Source organism: Lagenorhynchus albirostris, chromosome X (genome assembly GCF_949774975.1).
Source record: "Lagenorhynchus albirostris chromosome X, mLagAlb1.1, whole genome shotgun sequence".
Classification (NCBI taxonomy): domain Eukaryota; kingdom Metazoa; phylum Chordata; class Mammalia; order Artiodactyla; family Delphinidae; genus Lagenorhynchus; species Lagenorhynchus albirostris.
In genome coordinates, this window is record NC_083116.1 from 92912120 (window position 1) to 92919990 (window position 7871).

At 38.6% G+C, this 7871-nt stretch overlaps 1 non-coding gene across 1 annotated transcript; it reads right to left on the bottom strand.

The window, feature by feature from the left end:
- Positions 1–358: 358 nt before the first annotated feature.
- On the bottom strand, positions 359–465 carry LOC132514182 (U6 spliceosomal RNA). The gene has a single exon (XR_009538670.1). It is a non-coding gene; the product is annotated as a U6 spliceosomal RNA (small nuclear RNA).
- Between the last annotated feature and the right edge of the window lie 7406 nt (positions 466–7871).

Sequence of the window (7871 nt, forward strand, 5' to 3'; positions counted from 1 at the left end):
GCTGATCTCCCTGTGCTATGTGGCTGCTTCCCACTAGCTATCTGTTTTACGTTTGGTAGTGTATATAAGTCCATGCCACTCTCTCACTTTGTCCCAGCTTACCCTTCCCCCTCCCCGTATCCTCAAGTCCATTCTCTAGTAGGTCTGCATCTTTATTCCCGTCTTGCCCCTAGATTCTTCTGACCATTTTCTTTCTTTCTTTCTTTTTTTTTAAGATTCCATATATATGTGTTAGCACACTTACTTCGCTCTGACTTACTTCACTCTGTATGACAGTCTCTAGGTCAATCCACCTCACTACAAATAACTCAGTTTTGTTCCTTTTATGGCTGAGTAATATTCCACTGTATATATGTGCAAAAATATGGAACACTTCACGAATTTGCGTGTCAGCCTTGCGCAGGGGCCATGCTAATCTTCTCTGTATTGTTCCAATTTTAGTATATGTGCTGCCGAAGTGAGCACCTTAGTTTAATTTTTGACATAGCTTATTAATAATACCTTAGACATCTCTGCTTACATTTTTTCAGACTCTAATCCCCTCAGGACAGGGGCCATCTCTGTTTTTGTTTTTGTTTTAATTGCTGTAGAGTTAATAAACCATCTTTCAGTGGGTGACCCTGTAAAGCAACCTTTATTTTGGTTGGGTTTCTATAATTCTTTCCAGTCTCTTGACTCCCAGATCTTGCAGCTCCTGCTGGGGTTGTAGTTATAGCTATGTGTACATTTCTACATGTACTCACATAGAGTGTAGAATCAAGTTTATATGAGTTTTGTCATTGTATTTGAGTTTTAAATTCATTTTTCCTTTGGATAGGAATAAAATTCTTTAACCTAATAAGCAAAGTATTACTATTGCCTTCTCAGGAGCCAAATATAGGAGTCTTTTAATTTGTTTACAGTCTGAAACTCACGATGACAAAATGTATCTTTGTATTTTCTATGTTTACTACATCTGTTGTCACTATGCAGTCTGCGTTTATTGAAAGCACAAAACATCTTGTTGCATTAGAAGCAAAACAGCATGACATACAATGTCGGTTCTGATTTAAAATTCTACTGTTTTTCAACTTATCTTCATTAGTATGCTAGTATAATCGTTTTTTTTTAGAGGAAAGAGAAATACATTTTTACCTATCCATATTTGAAGTACTTCTTATAGAAATTAGATTAGACAGAAATATAGAAAGCATCAAACCACATTATAGTTAGAATATAGCTCCACTGCCACAAAAAGGGAAAATTAATAAATTTATACTTCTCTGATGAAGGAAGACAACTGTTGGTTGGATCAGCTAGTGATATCAGTAAACATCTACTTAATTAAGTACGTATTTTGTATTGCATTAGAAGAAGGCCAGATCCTATTGTATTCTCTTGTAGGGAAGGCTGCTGTTAAAACATATTTGCTCACAGTATAATAGTGTTTCGCCACAGAAACTGTAATGTTATGATCAATGGCCTATTTTACAAGCACCTAGTCATTTAACACATCAATATGGAGGGTCTACACAAAGGTGAGTGAGACACAGCCTGCCCTAAAGAAATTTATAAGCTAGCAAGGAGAGGATGTACATAACAAATGGCAACATAATGATAACAGTTGCACAAGAGATAGAAACAAGAAGAGTACAGGAAAAGTTCAGAAGAGAAGTAATGATAGCCACCATGTATTTATTATTTATGTGCCATGTACCTTACAAGGGTGATTACTAATACTAATACTCCAATACTAATACTCACAGATGTGAATTGGATACTTACTATGTGCCAGGCACTGTTCTAAGCCTAATACACGTGTAGGGGATCACAGTATGCCACCCCAAAATATGCCATTTTGGCATAGGGATAATTTGGAGCTGAAGGCAATTGAGAAACATCAGATGCCTGGGAAAACAAGCTCTCTGCCCTCCCCTTCATTTGCCTAAAAGCAGGCTCTGTCTCTCAATCACCTTCAGAGAAGCTGCTTATCAGCTCAGAGATTACACTGAGAGGAATCTACACAACAAACCTGATGGAAACAACCTTTATCTTCCATTAGTTTCCCCCATATATTTACCTTCCCACAGTCTGCTGCCCTTGGAAGCTTAACACTCTTTTCCTTTGTCTTGTCCCTTCTCTACAAATTTAATTGTTCTTTGTTAAGATGCTATAGCAAAAAAAAAAAAAAAAAAAAAAAAAAAGATGCTATAGCTATCCCTTTGAGTTACTAATCACTAAACTTTTTTTCCCTCCCCTACACATGTAAGCTGGTAAATGCTTTTAATCCTCATGAAAATGCCTTCAGGTAGTTATAATTATTCCCATTTTATGGAAGAAACAACTGAGGCTTCAGAAAATTTCCGAAACTTACCCAAGGTCATCTAGCTAGTCAGTGAATGAACTAGGGTTGAACCCAAGTTTGTCTGAATTCTGAGTTTATGTTCTCTGAAGTGGCTTTGGGTCTTGTCTTCACTATGCCAGTAACTCACTGTGTCAGCTATCTATCACGGGGAAGCAAAGTGCCCAAAATTTACAGGATTAAGACAATAATGATGTATTATTGCTCCTGATTCAGTGGGTTAGCCGGTCAGTGCTTCCGTTGATATGTCCTGAGTCACTCATGCTATTGCCGTCAACTAAAGGCTCAACTGGGGCTGCCGTGTCCAAGATGGCCTCATTTACGTGTCAGGTCCTTGCTGTGGGCTGTGGACAAGAGCCCCTGGACTCACCTCCATGTGGCCTTTCATCCTAGCTTCTTCACAGCATGATGATTCAGCACAGGGGTATCAGGGTTCCAAGAAGGCATGCCCCAGTCCATGAAGGCTGATCAAACCTCTGCTTGTGTCACATTTGCTAATGTCCAATTGATTGAAGCAAGTCACCTGATCAAACCCAGAGTAAGTGCTGGAGGAGACTATACTAGAACCTGGATACCAGGAGAAGATGTGATTCATTGGGGGCCATTAATGTAACAATCTACGACATTTATCACATGACCTTAAAAAATCCTCAGAAACTGGGCTCTTCATCTGTAAAATGAGATGGAACTGAGTTACCTCTGAGGTCCTTCTATCACTTGTGATTGGGAAATAGATAGAGGGCATCCTCTATAAGCATCCTTCCTGTCAGCTCCATAATCCCTTGACATGCTGCTCACTAACTTCCTCTTTTCCCTCAAAGAGGACCTTCCTAAATCTTCTAACAGTCTCTTCACATATCTCATTATGATCTATATTGTCTACCTTAACTCAGGGAAAAGAAAGAAGAAAAGGAAAATGAGAAAAGTAAAAACTAAAGCACTATAGTGCGATGCTTCTAAAGCTGTGCATTGTAGGCCACTGAAGATCCCTGTGGAACAACGGGGTGAGGAGGGAGCGGGGAGTGGGTCTGTGGATGGGGAGGTGGGCTTCAGAGGAAAAAGTCCTGAAACAATTTTGTTCATCCACTTTCATCAAATTTGAAATGTAAGGTTAATTGTTATTTTCACAGTGATCCTATCACAGGTGACCCTTGAACAACAGCAGGGGTTAACCCTCATACAATTTATAGTTGGCCCTCCATATCCAAGGTTCCTCCACATCTAGGGATTCAACCACCACAGACAGTGTAGTACTGTAGTGTTTACCATTGAAAAATGTCACCCTATAAGTGGATCCATGCAGTTCCAACCGGTATTGTTCAAGGGTCAACTGCATTTTCTTTCTTTTTTTTTAAATTTATTTTTTATTGAAGTATAGTTGATTTACAATGTTGTGTTAGTTTCAGGTGTACAGCAAAGTGATTCAGTGATACATACATATATCCGTTCTTTTTCAGATTCTTTTCCGTTATAGTTTATTGCAAAATATTGAGTATAGTTCCCTGCGCTATACAGTAGGTCCCTGTTGTTTATTTTATATATAGTAGTGTGTATATGTTACTCCCAAATTCCTAATTTGTCCCTCCCTCCCACCTTTCCCCTTTGGTAACCATAAGCTTGTTTACTATGTCTGTGAGTCTCTTTCTGTTTTGTAAATAAGTTCACTTGTATCATTTCTTTTAGATTTCACAAATAAGTGATATCATATGATATTTGTCTTTGTCTGACTTACTTCACTTAGTATGATAATCTCCAGTCAACTGCATTTTCTTAATGAGCATTGCCTTTTTAGTATAGGTGGGAGATGGAAGAGTGGTGAGTAGGGAAGATGTCTGAGCAGATCCTTCCAAAAGGTTAACTTTTCAGCAATGTTTAAGGTACCCTGTTGGCTTGACAGTTGTTAACATTGTGATGAAAGGCTGTTAGATGAGGCAGTGGGGAAAAGCTAGACCTTAACACAAGGAGCGGGTAGCCGAAGGGTCTAGGTCCTTTTACTGTGCTCATAGCGTGCTCATTCTCCCACTAACCAGTGGTGTGGACCCAGTCCCTAAATCTGGCTTCAGGCATGCTTCCTTTCAGTTTCTGAAGTTGTATATCTTTGGATAAACATATTCTGCAAGTACCATTTTAGCTGGTTCATCACTGCTGACATTAAGTTAACAGCATTTTGGGGCTTGGCTAATATTATCTCGCATTGTTTCCAAGCTATTGAGTACATTTGTAAATTTTGCATTTTTTCATAGTTACTGTTTTATTGATCCACAATTCATATAAATGGGTCAATGACACAAGTGGTTCGATGAAAATAGTGATATAAATGCTCCAACTTAAAATAATGTCATAAATATAATCAACAAACTCCAATTTAATTTTTACTGTGAGTCTGTAAAGGCCAGTACAAGTGAGTCTGTTAGTGATGATTTCTGACAAGTAGTTGAAAAAGAAAAGTTTGATTTGGAACTATAATGAGCAATATCTGAAAATTAGATTTTATTGGACCTGTGATCTGTTTAAACCTCCCCAGAACACAGTCTATTATGTAACTTTGTTAAATAGTGGGATGAAGACATTGAAACTCTTGTCATTTTTCAAATCAGAGTGACGTCCCTGGTAAATTTATTGTGTTTCTTCAAGGAAAGCATAAAATAATGCTTCCCATTACATAAATTATGAATTTTATACCTCAAGATAGAGAAAAGACCAACCTAAAGAGGCACAATTCAAAGTTGCCCTTCTTGTGGCCAACACACACATAAATCACATTACTTCTGGAAGCTTATAAAAGCCAGTTCAAAATTGATACATATGATGCTCGAAGAAAAAGCAGATTCGCTACTGGTAAAAATAATATCATGTACTAGGTTGGTATTTTGCTTTACAGTGAGGTGAAACCACTGAAGTGTCAAGTATGACTCAGTGCTTAGCAAATATGCAGCACATATAGGAAGAGGAAGGGCTGCCTGACAGCTTGCTCGGGTTCTAACTGATAAGTCATACTATAGGAGGAGAGAGGTTTTGTTCACTAGTGGTTATTTGATGAGCCACGATGTAGCCTAGCAAAGTGGGAGGGGTGTACCTGGAGCAGGTTCAACCTGATGTCAATCCACACCCTCCTGTATTTATAGAAAATAATCCGTGGGAAACAACCAAACCACCAGAGTTCGACTGCATTGCAAGAAAATCAAAAGCTCTGTGTGTGATTAAATCACGTGGTTTTTTGGCACCATGTGGGAAGAAATGAGCAGTATGTAAAAAACTAGAAGCCTGCTTTTCCATACTGAAATATGCCTCTGGTGAGGGGAAAGTTGCCCACATGAGTTTGGGAAACAAGGAATGTGATTACAACAAAAAAAGTCTTTGACACAGCTATAATGTCAGTAAAGACCATTTCGATGATTTCAAATGGCGTGTTCACATAATGTACCTTGGTCAAATAATCAGTGTCTTGAACAGACTGAACTTGTCACTTGAAGGCCTGTGTTTAATCATTCATTCTACAGCTATGTACTGAGTGCCAGCAATGTGCCGGATGGATGGTCAGACAAAAAGCTCTCTCAAATTCCCAGTCTTTGAGTAACACAGTATACAGATGAATGACCTACATTTCCAAAGTGGCCAGTGTAAATTATTTTTTTTCCTTCAAATTGTAAAGCAAAAAATATAATCTTCTGTATACAAAACCACATGTTCAGTGGTCAGCAGGACTTATATAGTCATAGGGATGTAAATACCTAATTGATCTAGCCAAAATGACAATGTGACTATATTGACAGAATGGCCATAAGTGGAATGGGAGTCATGCCTGTATGAAAGAGGTAAATCCTCTTTTACTATAGAGGGAAGTCAATAGGTAGGGCCTGAAACTACAAAATCAAGAATATTTGGAAATATCGGGGTAAATACAGTCAGTTAAAAGAGTTCAAAATTGTTGCCTCTGGAGATACGGGCTTGTGGGACTGGGGAATTGCTGTTCTTTGCAACAATCCTTGTATAACTGTTAAATTATAGGAACATGAACTTTGCTTTAAATTTTTTTTAAATGTCATAGAAAATTTGGAAAATAGAGAAAATCATAAATAAGATAAAAACCCCATTTCACCCAGTCATTTAAATCCTATACAATAGTTTCAAAATGGTTTTAAAACAACTCTCAAATTGCTTTAAAATAGCTTTCTAAAATCAGAAGATTGGTATGTTTATCTTTTTCATTTTTCAATGATAACAAGAATGACACCTTGCATGTGAACATTTGAAATCTTTTTTATGCAAAAAGAAACAAATCTGCCCCACCATGAAAGTAGAGTATCTGTTAAAGAACAAGCTGCTAACTACCTTGTTATAAGAAAGTAAAGCATAATGGCGCTAAGTTAGATATTTTTTTAATGCTTGCAACGATTTTAAAAATTCATCTAATGCTAGAATAATTATGAGTATGAGAAGATAGAAATGAACTCTACTAACTGCACCTTATAGAATTGAGGGATCTGCATTTCCTCCAATATGACTTTTCAACTGAGAGACTAAACCTGCACAGCTCAACTTCCTCCTCCCACCCTCCCACCCTTCCACCTTCTCCCACCTCCATTTGTGGACTATCTGGATCCAACTATAGGTGAAACAAAGACTCTGAGTTTATATCGGTCTTTAGACAAGCTTCCTTCTTAATACTTAGTTTTCCCAGTGCAGATGACAATGGCTTAAACACACACACACACACACACACACACACACACACACACGCGCGCGCGCGCGCGCGCGCGCGCGCGCGCGCGCGTGCTCTAATTTGGGGAAGGGTTCAAATCCAGAGGAAATGAATTGGCTGCCTGCCCTGGGTGGGGTATGATTCCATTTAGCTCCTAGCCCTGGAGACACAGCCAGGTGATTATAGCATAGCAGATTGCTGAAAAGGCTGGTCTTTTTTTGTTTTGTCTTGTATGTTTGTTTTTAATGGTCTGATGTTCTGGATGTTTCTCCATTGAATGTAGGGTCTCAAAACTCAGTGCAAGAGATGTACTCTCAAAACACCCTCAAAGAACAGACCCACTTCCACCGCTCCATGAACTGTCAGAATGCACTAGATATTCTGGAGTGAGAAATGTTATTTTGAAATCTGCTTAGGGGCAGGAAGACTGACATCAGGGAATGGGGCTGTTGGCAGCTTTCCTGTCTCCTGATATACTCAGGGCTGACTGTGCTGGTCACATGCTTGCTTTTAGTTCCCTGAGGAAGTGTGTTGAGTTATAGAGAAACTAGCCAGAAAAGATAAGCCACAGACGGAGTTTTCCCGGGACCGACAAACAAGCTTTGTATAGCCTCTGATTAGCCAGGTGCTGCAGCAAATTTTGTCTATGACTTTAAGGATTCATATCTGATTGAGAGTTATTTCCTTACTCCACCATCTCTGACTCATGTGAAAAATGTTCTCTTCTTTATACTCTTTAACAATAGCGTGTTTACTGATCTGAGAAGACTGTTGCTTTCATTTTCCTTTTGTTAAATGATTGGGTGACATTATTATGAAACTTGTCTT